This window comes from Anoplolepis gracilipes, chromosome 2 (genome assembly GCF_047496725.1).
Source record: "Anoplolepis gracilipes chromosome 2, ASM4749672v1, whole genome shotgun sequence".
Lineage (NCBI taxonomy): Eukaryota > Metazoa > Arthropoda > Insecta > Hymenoptera > Formicidae > Anoplolepis > Anoplolepis gracilipes.
Window position 1 is genome coordinate 16,640,736 of NC_132971.1, and position 14,390 is coordinate 16,655,125.

The 14,390-nt window shown below is 38.8% G+C and overlaps 1 protein-coding gene across 9 annotated transcripts in view; it reads left to right on the forward strand.

Annotated features, from left to right (window-relative positions):
* LOC140675071 (discoidin domain-containing receptor 2) overlaps positions 1–14,390 on the forward strand; it is a 141,588-nt gene that overhangs the window by 46,018 nt on the left and 81,180 nt on the right. The window contains exons 2-4 of one of the 9 annotated variants that reach the window (XM_072909110.1): positions 1,082–4,969; positions 5,485–11,064; positions 11,377–11,488. The exons of 5 other annotated variants lie outside the window; for them this stretch is intronic. The gene's annotated coding sequence lies outside the window, so the exon portion shown is untranslated. The remainder of the gene's footprint in view (positions 1–1,081; positions 4,970–5,484; positions 11,065–11,376; positions 11,489–14,390) is intronic. 3 more of the 9 variants (XM_072909137.1, XM_072909129.1, XM_072909146.1) reach the window with 3 other exon arrangements.

A 14,390-nucleotide genomic window follows, 5' to 3' on the forward strand; every position in this document is an offset into this window, starting at 1 on the left:
AACAACACAGTTGCAGGATCGCAAGATCTCGAAGGACGCGAGACGCCACTGATTGTGACAAATGCGTATGACACAAAGCTGTCTCGAAAATATGGTCGGTTTCTAAGCCTCGACTCACTCCCGACGTACGCTTGTACACGATATTTGCCCGAGGTCAACGAAACAATGTCGCAAAACAACCGCAATTTCAGATTGTTCTGCGTCGTTATTTCGACCTTGAGCGAATATCGTGTACGAGCGTACATCGGGAGTAAGTCGAAGTTAATCTTTTCAAATGTTTTCGAAATTTCTACAATATCTTTTATTACTTTTTATTTATTTAACAAGAAATAAATAAAAACTTAGTTGTGTACAATAATTTTTTTGAACATCACTATATAATTTAGATATATTTAGATTTCGCAAACCATTTACATCTTTTAATTCTACCGTAAAATACACTGCTCCCAATTGAAACTTTATTTTTATGAATATTAAATTCGGGAATAATATATTGTGAGAACAATAAAATTAGAAAATATTTTACTACTAAAATGGAAAGAACAATTAATTTTTTTACATTCATGTTTAACATTAACATATTTCACTCTTATACGGTAAGCTAGCATGCATTACATGTTCGGTTCGTTTTTCTAATTTATATACAGAAACAGTAAATTCAGTATTATCCGCATATTTAATGAAAATAATTAAAATAATAAATAATTTGGAAAATATGTTATAAATGTATTATCTTCGCATCAATACATTCTAAAATTAAAGAAATAATATTAATCGCATTACCGTAATTTATTCTCTAACGATATGGGCATTGAAGAGCAGTTTTAATTTTTTAATATTTTTTATTTCGCGAACAAAAAAATCCGGAATTAAAATATTTCAGTAATAATTAATTTAAGAAAAAATTTAATATATCAAATTGTTAACTTTTTCTTTTCAATCGCACCTGATTGTAGCTGTGTTAATCCATTATATAATATCCTTGGTAATAACATGTGTAAAAATTTAATACCTTTAAAGTCTAAGCAAGTAATTAACTATTATTTCTCAAATATTTCTTTTCATTTATAAATTGTTGTAGATGTTTTTCAAAAACGAAGATGCCAATGTGGCAATCTTAAATCAGCTCTCAATTAAAATCTAATATTACTTTTCTGATAATTGGTCAGAGTAATAAGTTTATCAAACAAAGTTTATAACAAATAAGCAAATAAAGAATCCGAATTTAACTTCTCATGATGAAAATACCGGGTTAATGGAAGAACTGATTGCGAGTAGAATAGAACAAAGCAAATAAATATTTTATAAACAGAACTCGCAAACAGAATTGGGAATCGGTTCTAGACGCCGAGATGAAATAAATAATACACCAGTAAGAAAAAGGAAATTCATTCGTCTTGAGAGTCTGTTTTACTTTACATCAAACGGCAAAAGAACATGCTCACGGCATTCTCGTATAACGGTACGTCTTTTGCGGCTTTGCGTAATTAATCAGGACGCCTTGAGTATTTTACGAGAAACTATCGTTCTCGATAATTGACCCAAGAACCGATCACCAATCAATAATTCGTCGCGGTAATTACTGCCGAGTGCGAGCGAAAGTAGATCACCTAATAATCAAACGGACGCAAACGGTCCAAGGAGAGAGTACAAAGCGCCCTTGAATATTCAGCCGAAAGCAAATTGACGTCGTATCCGATAGGGAGATAAATACCAGAGTAGATCTCGAATAAATCAGAAAACGGGAAAGGAGAGCAGCGCGCTTCGAGTCGGGAAAGGTGAGGTGGAGGGAAAGGGCACTGCACTGGCCGCGATCCAAGAATTTATCCGTCCATGTCGGCGTATAAAAATTTCAACGTTATTAGGATTGGATGCCTCGCCTGGCTCTTGCTCGTGTGTTATCCGATGCGACGTATGCGAGAGCGAGCAGTGTCTCGTCGGTCGACGCCCAGTTTTTTATTTTTTTTTTCTCGGATACAAGAATTTTTTGTTTCCGCCAACTGGCAGAAACGCCAGACGGAAAAAGCGAGGCCGTTTGTGCACAAATCAGCATTCACGCTGCGCTTCTATTCGTCAAGCTTTTTTACTGTGTACCACTTATACCTATCTCTGGATTTGGAATTGAATACATGACTCGTGGCAACAGTTAACGTGACGCGTATTCTCAAGTCGGATTAGTCGGCGCGATCGATGGTCCCAGATATCGATTTCACTTTTGAAGTTGACGAATAAGCATCAAGGCTTTTATTGCAACAGTTTCTCTTCGATACGTCCATTATGTATATACGTAATCGAGATGTTTGTGTCATCACTTCAATCTATTTTGATTCGTAAAATCGTTATTAGATTTTGTTATCTGCACAAATACAGTTCGCGAGCTGTAAAAATTTACGTAACAAGAGCACGAAGTTATTTCCATTTTTGACAGTCGCGCGACGTTTACATGTAAAAAAATACGCGAGCATAATCCAGAGTCGGCCGATGGTGAAGCGGCCACGTCGCGTCGTGCATGCAAACTCGTCGGAAATAAAAGTTTAACTCGCACATCCCGGAAGAGTCGGCCTCTGATTCACGGCTCTCCATCCTACGGGTAGGTGGTATGGTCTTCCTGCTCTACGAATTTCGCCGCTCGATCTCCCTTGAATATTGACTGACCCTCGAATGCGAGACGTATCGATTCGGTGAAGCTATACACAGACAAAAGTTCAGAAACGGCGCTTAACATTGTGACGAGAGGAGAATGTTACGCTCCTAGAGATCAGCACGTAATGTTTTCCAATGCGTTGCTTCTACAGATATAAGAGCGAGAAAAGAAAAGATTAGAAGAAGAGAAAAGAAAGAGAAAGTGATTAGGTTTATTACACCTACATTAATTCTCGGAAGAAAAAATTAAATTTATCTTATGCATTTAAAGTAACTAATGTTAAAATCATTCAATGCGTAAGTTCCAAAAATATAACGATTTTAATAAAAACAAATTTTTAATATATGACAATTTGAGTGTGGAAAAAGAAATGGCTTGGCTTCTCATAAAGAGAAATAGAGTGAGAGACGGAGGAAGGGAACGGAGGAAGAAGAGGTTGAAGAGGAGGAAGGAGAGAGACAGTTAGATCGCTTGTGTCTGTCCCCGAAGGCTCAGCTGCGGCGGCACCACGGTGATCGATGTCTCCACTCTCCGCAATTTGAACAATGTCCCCGCTGTCTTGGGCTACACCGCTCACTCTTTCGTCCTCTTTCCCGTCGCGCATCCCTCTTTCTCTTCCCCCGCCTCTCTTTTCGCTCCCTTTCACTTTGCCTTCGTTTCCGCGTCCTTCCTCGGGCGCCATTCCCGACATTCTCCGGGTAAAATGAACGTTATACGAACGAAAAGGACGCGGTAGCGGGCCCATTCTTATTTACTATTCCAGCAGCGGCGGATGGCAGGAAGCAAGAATGCGTACGAGAATCGGCGGGGTGGGAAAGACGATGAGAACCACGACTTTTCGCCGAGCAGCCAAGTCTACACAATCGGAAGTTTCCCTCCCTTCCTGCGCGAGCTAAGTAAACAGTAGGGATGAAAATTTCCGAGACGTGCCTTGAAAGCGATCCGAAAGGAGACCTCTTGCTCGCTCGTACCGGTCAAATAATGGATAACCAAGGGCAATCGAATATCATTAACGTCGATTATCGGTAGATGACTCTTTGTGTGCACAGAATTAAATATTTTAAACGATTAGCAAACGATCTTCGTCCGCTGTACTGTCATCTTTTTTTTCTCTTTAATTATGGAAATATGAATTTAATCGCTTGTGTTTAAATAGAGATAAAGAGCCATTTACGTATATTCATGAATTAAGAAGAAACTGGACGAATCAGCTATATCAAAGATTAATGAATCCAATACATTTTGAGAGTCATGAATTTGACATTGCGCAAAGCACTTTTAGCTTTTTAACCTGGCGTTAGGCGCAATATTTTTCCTTTATTTTTCTTTGGTTCTTAAAACAACTTTGTCTTAACATTATGTTAATATATCAGACATTAAAATATGTCAAAAACAGTAAAGAACAAATGCGTAAATATTACAATAGATAAAAAAATCGCAGTGTGTAGTAATATGGCTTAAAATACAATAATATCTATTTATATCTATTAGATATTGCGCCTAACGAAGAGTTAAAATATAAAATTTTAATTTGTGAGTTAAAGTAAAGATTTGCTCTATAGAATATAATTTAATCTCAAAATCATAAATATTATCTTATATTAAACTTTATAATGCCTGTACTAAGAAAATTTTATAGTGACACAAAAATTCATAAAAATTTTAATTCTACAGGCAAATCCTTAAATTAACTCACAAATTAATTATTAGTTTTGTCTTTTAAAAGACTAAAAGCTTTGCACAATGTCAAATTCATGAATCTCGAAATGTATTAGATTTATTAACTTTTGACGAAGCTGATCCGTTCAATTCCTCCTTAATCACGAGTCAGGTTTTTCCGTCGCGCGATATTTAAACAATTAAAATTCTTTTTCTTACAAATATATATACTACATGACATACTGATCTACATTATTTCGAAATGATATTTTATCAATTTTCCGTGCTTCTTGACGAACTTGGTGAAAAGTTTTAAAATGCTCATCTTTTGTAACTTTATACGAAAAATTCCGGTCGCAGGAAAATTGATTAGATAATTTAGCTTACAGGCGAGCATTGAAGTTTCCAGTGTCTTTTCCAGTATCCTTCGAATCGTAAACCGACCTCAGAATACGAACGCGCATCCTTCTGCAATTGAACTTCTCCGTATAACGTGCTCGATGAGACGCTCCGGCTAGTAACGTCTCGGCGCAAGTATTAGTCCTCAAACCGCGAAGCATACTTAACAGACTGGAATTGGCTGTTTCGACACTGAGCCGTTCGACATTAGGTCCGCCCGCTTTAGAGAGTACTTCAACCGTTACTCCTGCGAGGTATAAGTACAAGGTACTCAGGCTTGTGAATGGTTCTTGCTCGTATCACTTTCGCGCGCAGCTAGGCAGCATATTTAGTAAGATAATACCTTCGAGAACTTCGGATTAACAATGGATTGGCGCTACAATAGCCAACGCAATATAATACATTTTCATTGTTATTATTTAGGCTATAGATTCGATGATGACGGCCAGTTTTATCTTTCATAGCCGAGAGAAATATATCTATCACATTATTTAATATATATTTTAATATTATTTTAATATATATCTCCATGTATTAATATTTGTATATTGTAAAAATTTTAATATTTTCCTATTATAATTCAGAGTTAATTTTGCAATGTTTTCTTCATTACAAAATTTAATAATAATAAGTCAGAATAATAAGTGACAAATTTGATTTGCAAACTCAAGAAGTATTACCAATTTTTATGAAACATAAATTGCGTTACTTTCGTACTCTCATCTTTCTCTTACACCGCGTTATTAATTTTCCTGGAAATATCTTTCGCAAAACATTTACAGTTGCAATTGATACGAGCTCAAGCTATTCGCTCGGAACCAACTGTCCAAGTCTCCAAAGCTTCGGGCAGCGCAAACGAACCCCTAACTTCAGCCGTCGACTCACCCCTCTTCGGCGAAACTTTCGTCTCGGCATAATTCTGTGCCGAGCGCTTCGGTGTCCTCGCAGAAGTACGTACTACTAATTAATCCTTTTAACAGCGCTTAAATTTAATTAATCTCAAAGTTATGTGGTCGATCTCAGTCGCAGGAAACCGCCCCTCGCGTTTCACCCCTCGCTTTTTGCCCGGTAATTCGCCCCCTGGAAATCGTATACATTAACTGAGCTTTGGAAATCCGATTTGATAGTCTCCGGTCCCTTTCGAGCATTTCCCCCTTTTCCTTCATCGCGGTCTCCCCGTCATCCCCGTCCTCTCTCGCTATTCCCGGAACACATTTCTCTTTCACGACTTATCAACGTCATCTCCTACGATATGTGTCTCGCGACACTAATTTTTCCACCCACATTTACACGACTCTCTTGAAATTACATACACTCGAAAACACATGGAGTCTTTGAGGCAGAGGAAGAATTCCTGTGCGTATCCCTCCAAACAATTATCCGGCTCCCTCTCTCTTTGTAGTCGCTTTCTCTTATTATTTCCTATCCTATCCAGTCGGTATACGCAATAAATGCAAAGTTTCTTTTTCTTTCTTTTTTTTTTTTTTTTTTTTTTTAGCGCATCTCTTCAGAAACGCGAAGTCGAGAGATTTGTTTTACTCGCGAATAACTTGATTGCACCACGGAGGACTCCGAGTGAATAATAACGCGCGTTGTGGTGGAAAAGAGACCGTCGGTTAGCGAAAAAAAAGGTAGTCTCTCGAGTTCTCGCAATAAAATCTCCTCGAGGTTTACATCTCGCGCGCAATAAGTTGTTTATTTAATAAAGCGCGAAAGACCGATGACAATATCTCGGAAAGTAATTACCGCATAACTGATAAAGCTTCCTTTCGCTTGCTCTACCTCGATAACCGTGGGATGGAAAGTTAAACAAACTGTCTGAAACTCCTCGAAGAATGGGAGAAGAGAAGGGGAAGTGTCTTATGGACGAGGAAGGGAGGGGGGAGAAGGATAGTCGTCGTCGATTGATCGACCGTATGCCGCAAAGCTTATCCGACCGCGGCATACTCGCTTTGTATATCCTTGGCGCGGTCTATGATCCGGACCGAGGGAAAATTTACGGTCTCCGCACTTCCTCCTCGCTCGAAACCAGAAACAACCGCCCTTCGCGCTACGGACTTGTTCTCTCTCTCTCTCTCTCTCTCTCTCGACATTATCGATACCAGTCCCGCTAAGTTTCGGAGGAAACGCTGTGCACGAGCCGATAGGGGATAATCAATCTCGAAACGGAACGTCTCCCCAGAGAGAGGTCGCGGGGTGGCTCGACGGGGCCGCGAGTCAGGTCGAACTGGCGTGTGTTTGGGTTCGCGTGCTAATTTGCTCTAACCTAATGAGAGAGACCGGCTTGCACAAACTCTTCCCCGGTTTATTCGATCGTATACCGGACTACATACACGTAGGCGTGTGTGTACCGAGCCATAGGCGTAGTCATTGGATATCCGAGTCTTGCGAAAACAATCATGTTACTATTTTTCAATTTTTTTTTATTACGATTACAAACAAAATCGCAAATTAAATATTTTATTCTTATTCAACACGACGCCCTCGTACAAAGAACTGCTTCTTATCTTTTTCGCGAGAGCGATTGCTGAATTCTTGACAAATTTAACTATTTCCAGTATGAAATACATTTCTAGCGTTAAATTGCACAATTGCGCGCCCGTATTTTGGTTTTATACAATATACCGAACATATACATATAAACCGTGTGGACATAATATTCACGAATGCAAATTTGGTCTAGGTAAACTGGCCTTACGGCATATTAGCCTTACGGCGGTATACTAGGGTCAACCTAATTCTAATGAACAAATTTTTGGCTATATAGCAAATGTAATTATCAAATGGATTCAAAGGCTTCACAATTACTATGCATTTAGCATATATTATATTGTTAAATAAACATTATATTATAATATACCAACATTAAGCATAATTGAATAACAAATATATATGATATTTCAGTAAATAGAGCTACAGTGAATTGATATTTACATTATTATCATTAACAGAATAAACTTATGAATTCTATGTAGATATATGGTAAAAAAAAATTAATTAATATTTGAAAATACGTTCAACCAGAGAAGAGATGTATGTATTCTCTATTATATATTATATATGTAATTTACTTAATGCAAGAGTGATATCTTTAATTCCCAGTGAAAATTGAATATTTTACGCGTATCAGCGACAGACACGAATTAGCGAAAGACTCATTAGTTAGAGCAGACGACCCCAAATCAATACGTCTTACCTCGGCCGTAATTGTATTATTTACATGACAACGTTCCTGAGCTCCAGTCTAGTCGAGCCGATACCCGCGAGGCAAATGTTAGCGCAACAATTAAACCGCCGGAAAAGGAAAGGACGGAAGGCGACGCGACGCGACACGACACTGCATGGCGGCCCTTTTCCCCTTCGTGAATGCGACTGTGGCTGCTCCATAGACGCGAGGCGTCATTATGCGGAAGCCCGAATGAATCGCGACAAAAGGGAGGGACGGGGACGAGGAAACGGGCAAATGTTTTCGAGTAGTCCCACTTGCGCGATCCCATTGTTATTTAACACGGACGCGACGCGCTGACGCCCGGCGAACGACGAGCGAGAAGAGACGAGTAAGAGAAAGCATTGTTGAAGTTCCGCCAAATGCCATTCCCTCTCGGATCTATGCACGCGTACCGACTTGATGTTCAATCTCTCTTAGCTCTTGGGGTCTTGATTATCGATATGTTCTACGAATTACATTCAGGAGGGTTAGGAGGGAGGCGTCCGGTATGTCAGCGATAAGATTCTTTCCATTTCTCCGATATGCGAAGATCGAATTTTTCTTCAAAGTGGCTGATACGAAATGGCAGAAGAGATGAAAGAGAAAGAGGAGACTCTTGAGCATTCATGTTTTCTCATCATTGATCGAAGGAAAATGTGATCTCCTTTCCATCTTTCAAACTGCTTTCTATCGTTTGATTAATTTTACTAATTAGCTTACAAAACTTCCCGATTAAATTAACTGAGCTGAACAAAATATTCTATCAGTTGAAAAGAATCTTAATCAAATACTTTAATTAAGGAAAACTGTTGTGTTCATATTCCAAAAAAAACACGATGCAAATTTTATTTGTAATACAGGTACCATGCGGAGTGTAGCTTTTACATCTGCAGACGAAAGACCATGATGCACATTGCAGCGCGAACTCGATGAGTGCCGCGAGCTAAATGAAAATTTGTTTATGTGCACATCGTTGACAATACACCTGGCATTTTTCTAGCTGAACTAACCGCATACACATCCGAAAATAGAAACACGACGGGACTAACGTAATGTCGAATGAATCTCGCTAATATTTAAAGATTTAAGCATCCACTCAATTATCCACCCCGCTCCTGTATTCATTGCTCGTATAAAGCAGACTTTTTCTTCTATGTCGATTATTTTATGCGCCGCACGACCATTTGTATGTAAAAAAACACCGCAAGAGTCTGACGCGTACAAATCGAGACGCATGATCGCCCTCGTCAAGTTTTCTCGAGAATCTCGTTCCCTATTCAAAGCGATCTGCGAAACTCCGTGGCAGGATTCTCGGCGCCCTCGGTCTCAATAGCAGTCCCTCTCTCACACCATATCTCTCTTTCCCATCCTGTCGTTCTAGCGATTATATGTGCAGCTGAATAACTCGTGGTCATTAGGCAAGCGATCCTTTTTACAAAGAGTACCCCGGCGTGTGACATTGTGACAAAACTCGCCACCCCCTTGTAACCCCCTTGGCCTTCCCTGCTCTTTCTGAGTAACATTGCTATCGCCTATCCGCCACGCTTACAACGGTAATGAGCGCCATTTCGGTAATGAGGTCGCACGCCATTGAAAATCGCGAAGCAGCCGTCGCAGAAACACTAAGCGAGAATAGTAAACTCGCTGGAGGAGGAAGTCCGTAAAAGTTAATGAACGGAGAAATAACCGTTTCGAGAGAGAAACCCTGGATCTATTCCCGCCCGAGCGCATCCCTTATCACCCCACCCTCTCTTTGAAGAAATGACCGTAGAAGCTGCCTGGTCGACTTTTCAACGGCATAGATTCGCTCTAGTCGACTGGAACGATAGCGTGACAGTCGGGTAGAATCCTCACGTTTTCCCGGACTTTAAAAACGGATGTTGAACGTGCGTCCGTGTATAAACCTGATTTTCGATTTGGTCCTGTCCTATTTCCAGATTCCACCCATCCCAACCGCTTACTTCATCAATTTCACGTTCTCACCCTTTCCTGCCCCGCGATTATCCTCGGATGAGGGAACAGAGCGCGTGTCGGAGAATGGAACATCCATCACGGGCATGAAAGACCATTGTCGAAATCAAAATGATTGTCATCGATAAATGAGACGATCAATTAGTATTATAATTAAAGCCTTAGTATTATAATTGAAAGTATGCTAAGACCCGTAACTTTCCAACCCGGCGATAATAAAGTGCATTTATATAAAATATAAATTCGAAATATATTTTATAAACAATTATGAATCTTTCGTAATTTTTGTAAGAAAGTTTGTTTGCAGCAGATTAACATCAGATTTCTTTCATCTGATGATTGTACAACAATTTTTTAGATATAAATATTATCTCCATATTTTTTATTCCCGAGATTTATTTTCAAATATTTTGATCGTAATAACGAATAATCATAAACATTCATGAATCTTTATTGACGGGCACAGAAAATTTTATCGAATCCATTCTTATCTGATTTGCATTCTACCTCTGTCATCTCTTTCTTCTCCGACTGCCGGTTCCGCGAGCGAGTTTTAACTACCAGAATTACAGTCAGAGTTACGAACCGTCTGTGAAACGATGTCGACGCTCGGGAAAATTCTCCGGATCGACAGCCGTCGGAATCGTTGATCACAGCGGCGTAAAACTGATTTTCGATTTCACCTAGGTATTCGACCTGCTTTCTTATGATCGTTTCGCTTCCGGTAGGTACGCTGTAAAATCAGAGCTGAGCTGAGAATAAAACCGAGAAGAGATTTCTCGAATTCTATCTTATACTACGGAATTTTGAAAGGAAATAACCATGTCGGAAAAACAATACCCTAGACGGATCCCTTTTATTTTTCCATCCTCCTCCCTCCTTGGAACCGATTGTTCGCTAGCTCAATCGACTTTTCGCAAAGTCGCAGATACGATCTGACCGACCAGGACGGTATCGTCGGATCGGAAATTCCTAAGTTCGACGCCAACGAAATACTGGACAAAACTGCGGCAAAACTCATTCCCGACCACGACTGACCTACTTTACCATTTTCCTGCTATTTTTGCTATCGTTCTGCGTTTCATTTTCGTTCCGATCGAAGGGAAACGACGCTCTCGTCTACAAGCGGGGAAAACTTCGAAATCGGAAATTACCTCGACGCGAACAACACACGAAAACGTTGGTAATAATCAATACGGTATAGAAACCGTATACCCTTGCTAGAATTTACCTTCGTAAACTCGCAGTATGCATGATGCATAAACCGATAACGATTTCAAATCAAAACTAATTGCAGCTCGGGTTCGCTTCCCCTACCAACGAATAACGAATTTAAGATAGTTACAGGATCCGTTTAAATTAACATACCGTTAACATACGAGTCGATTAGATTTCCAGTGTGCAAATCTCATGGATGTTGTATACCGCATGCTCTAACGTACTTATCCTATTCGTTTACATGCATAAATAATGTTTCCGCGAGCTTATCTCGTAGATCGCGGATCTCAATGGATACGACCGAACCTTTCAAGACGTGAATTAATTGCGATTAGTGACTCGACATTTCTACATTCTGCGATGATGCAAATTTATTACCTCGTCGCAAGGTGAATATTTCCTGATTGTTTTGCACTCTATCTTATATTATAAAAAAATGTTCAATATTAAATCTCATGAATAATTTTAATAATTTTTCTAATATTACATCTTTTTTATATGTTAAATTATTATTACTCTTACTAATTTATTATTTAGTAAATTTAAATAAGTTTATGCAAATAAATAATTTAATAAATTTATTTATTTAGTTAGTTATTTACAAAAAATAATTTTTCTATATAAAAAATCTATATAAAAATAATATAATATTAGAACAATTATCTACAAACACATAAATATATTATATATATATATATATATATATATATATATATATATTTAGGTATAAAATTAAAAACTCATAAATTATTGAAATTTGTGAGAAATTCGCGTAACTCAATTTACAGAATTTTAAAAGAATCTCGAACTTTATTGACATAAAGACGAGAGGTCAGCGCGTGGCGGATATGTCATCTGATCTTTGTCGTTAGAACTTTCCTATCGGCGTGGAACGAGAATAAAAAATGGTATGGCAAAGCGGAAAAGGTGACGACCAGGGAGAGGAAAAAAGGGAAGGCACAAAACGACGGAGAGGCAGATGTGATAAATGGTAATTGCGCAAAAGTACCGCGACGGATACACGAATAACACCCGTTCCTCATTAGAGGCTTGTTAGGGCACTCTGAACGCGTAGTGATGGAATGCGTGGAGAGAAACGGAGGCGCGCACACAGAAGTCGGAGTGTTGGCGGAGGCGCCTCGCCTCCTTCTGGCCGACACGCTTTATCTACTGTTCTCTCTACCGAACGTGTGTGTTTCTTCTTTTAGACCAGCTGCTTCAGGAGAACACCAGCGGGCAAGCATCAACCGTGCCTTAATAGCTTTGATTCACGTCACCGTAATGCCGCGCGATTTCTCATTCGCGGCGATGCAAAAAGAATATTCCGATGACAGATTTTATATCCAGTGCCGACAGAAATATTAACTTCTCGCTATTGGCAACCGCTTGTGGTCCAACGTTAATGCGCCAAAAATTTTAAAAGAAATACATGTCAAAATGATTCTAGTCACTCTTATATGTGACAATGAATGGTCATTAATTAAATGCGGTTTGCACAAGGTATTTTAATTTTATCGATATTAATTATAAGTGAAATTTATGTGCAATAACTTTTGTTTAAAATTTGAATCCTTCATACTTGAATTTCTCATTATGTCCATATTGATAATGAGATTAAAAATAATGATATAAATCCATATGTACGACTTAATTAGATCACTTCTCGAATTTCAAGCAACATAAAAGAATAATTGTAATCTGATAATTAAAATTATTTCGTTGTATCTTCCGTTTCTTTTGATCTGTTAATAATAAATGTTAAATTTTGATAATAACCTGACAAACGCGCCGGCTTTTCTAAAGATAAACTTAATTCCATGAACTGTTTGAGAGATCCTTTAGACATCGAGCTGCGCTCCAACCACTCGACGGTACTTTGTTCGTGTGTTTGCTTGTACACGGTGACGTTTAAACAAGTGTTTTAGCCAAGGGTACGTCGAGGACGCGCGAGAGATTCTGGGTGCGCGGAAATATTAAGACGCGACGGCGACATGAAAAGCGGAGTTTAAGAACCGCGAGAGTCTCCGCCTTCGGTTTAAGTTTAACCCCCCATCCCCCGATCCCCCAATGCTTCTGCTTCTTCTCTCTTTGAAACGTCGGTTCTCGTTTCGACTTTGCCAGCGCCGCGGTCTTTCACTTTGTTACTTTTGCGCGAATGAGACATTGCTCGCGTTAACCTCTTTTCTCGCAGTATACGTCTGATAAAATTTCTCCCACGTTTCAGCGTCACTTTCACTTTTCAAGTCTCGCCGTCTATGTACAAGTGCAAAGACATCACAAAACAGGGAAGAAGTAAAAGTCTTGAGAGATTTCGCGATATAATTTCAGTTATTTCGCAAAAGATACGCTGTTATCTTGGTCTTAAAAAGATACTCTAATAGCATCTAACTGCCTCTAAGAACGCACAAAAACTGCAAAAGGCACGATCTTAGCAAGCCCTTATAATACTCCTTTTCTCTGCTTTGTACACTTTATCTTCATTCCTCTTCTACCTTGTTCTTCTTTTATTTTCCGTGCTACTCTTTTACTAGGAGAAGTCAGAGACCGCTTTGATTTTATTGCTTCTCGCTTGTCCGACATCACTCAACTGGCTCCTCTAAAAGGCGTTTGAAGATAACAGGCTGTTCCGGTGAAATACTACGAAAGCTAAGGACGTCTATAAAATAAACGCCAATACTTGCACGCACGCGCTTGCTGGCCTTTTGATTAATAGTTTAAATTTTAACGAGCCCTGTTAAAGGATTATTCATTCAGCATTAGCTTTTAATGAGCCATGACGATTAAATCTCGATAATAACAAACCTTGCCAAAAGTAAAAGCAATTTGAAAATTATTGCGGTACGGTCGATAGAAGAGGTACAGCACATAGGATAAACGAAATAGGATTCGAGAGTTGCAGTTTATGCATGTAAATCGCCCCGGTCTGAGTCGCTGCTTGTTGTTCTTTGCTGCGCTCGGACGCATCGGCATTTTACGTGCGTTCACTGTATTTTATTGCAAAAGGTAGCGATACGTGTACATAGGGATGGATTCGTATACAGGGTGTCTCGCTGCTTTCGATAATAGACGCTAGAAAATAAAATAGAATTGTTTCTATATTATCAAGAAATTAATAGGTATCATAAGCAAATAAAGATTAGCTTTTGATGCCAACGAATGAAATATTTTTCAGATATCTCGCGCGAGTCAATTTTAATTTAATATCACATTTCAGAATGTAAAAAGTTACTTTACATTTTTTTAAATTTTAGTAATTAGTAACACCACATAACAGTAGTAATAAATTAACAC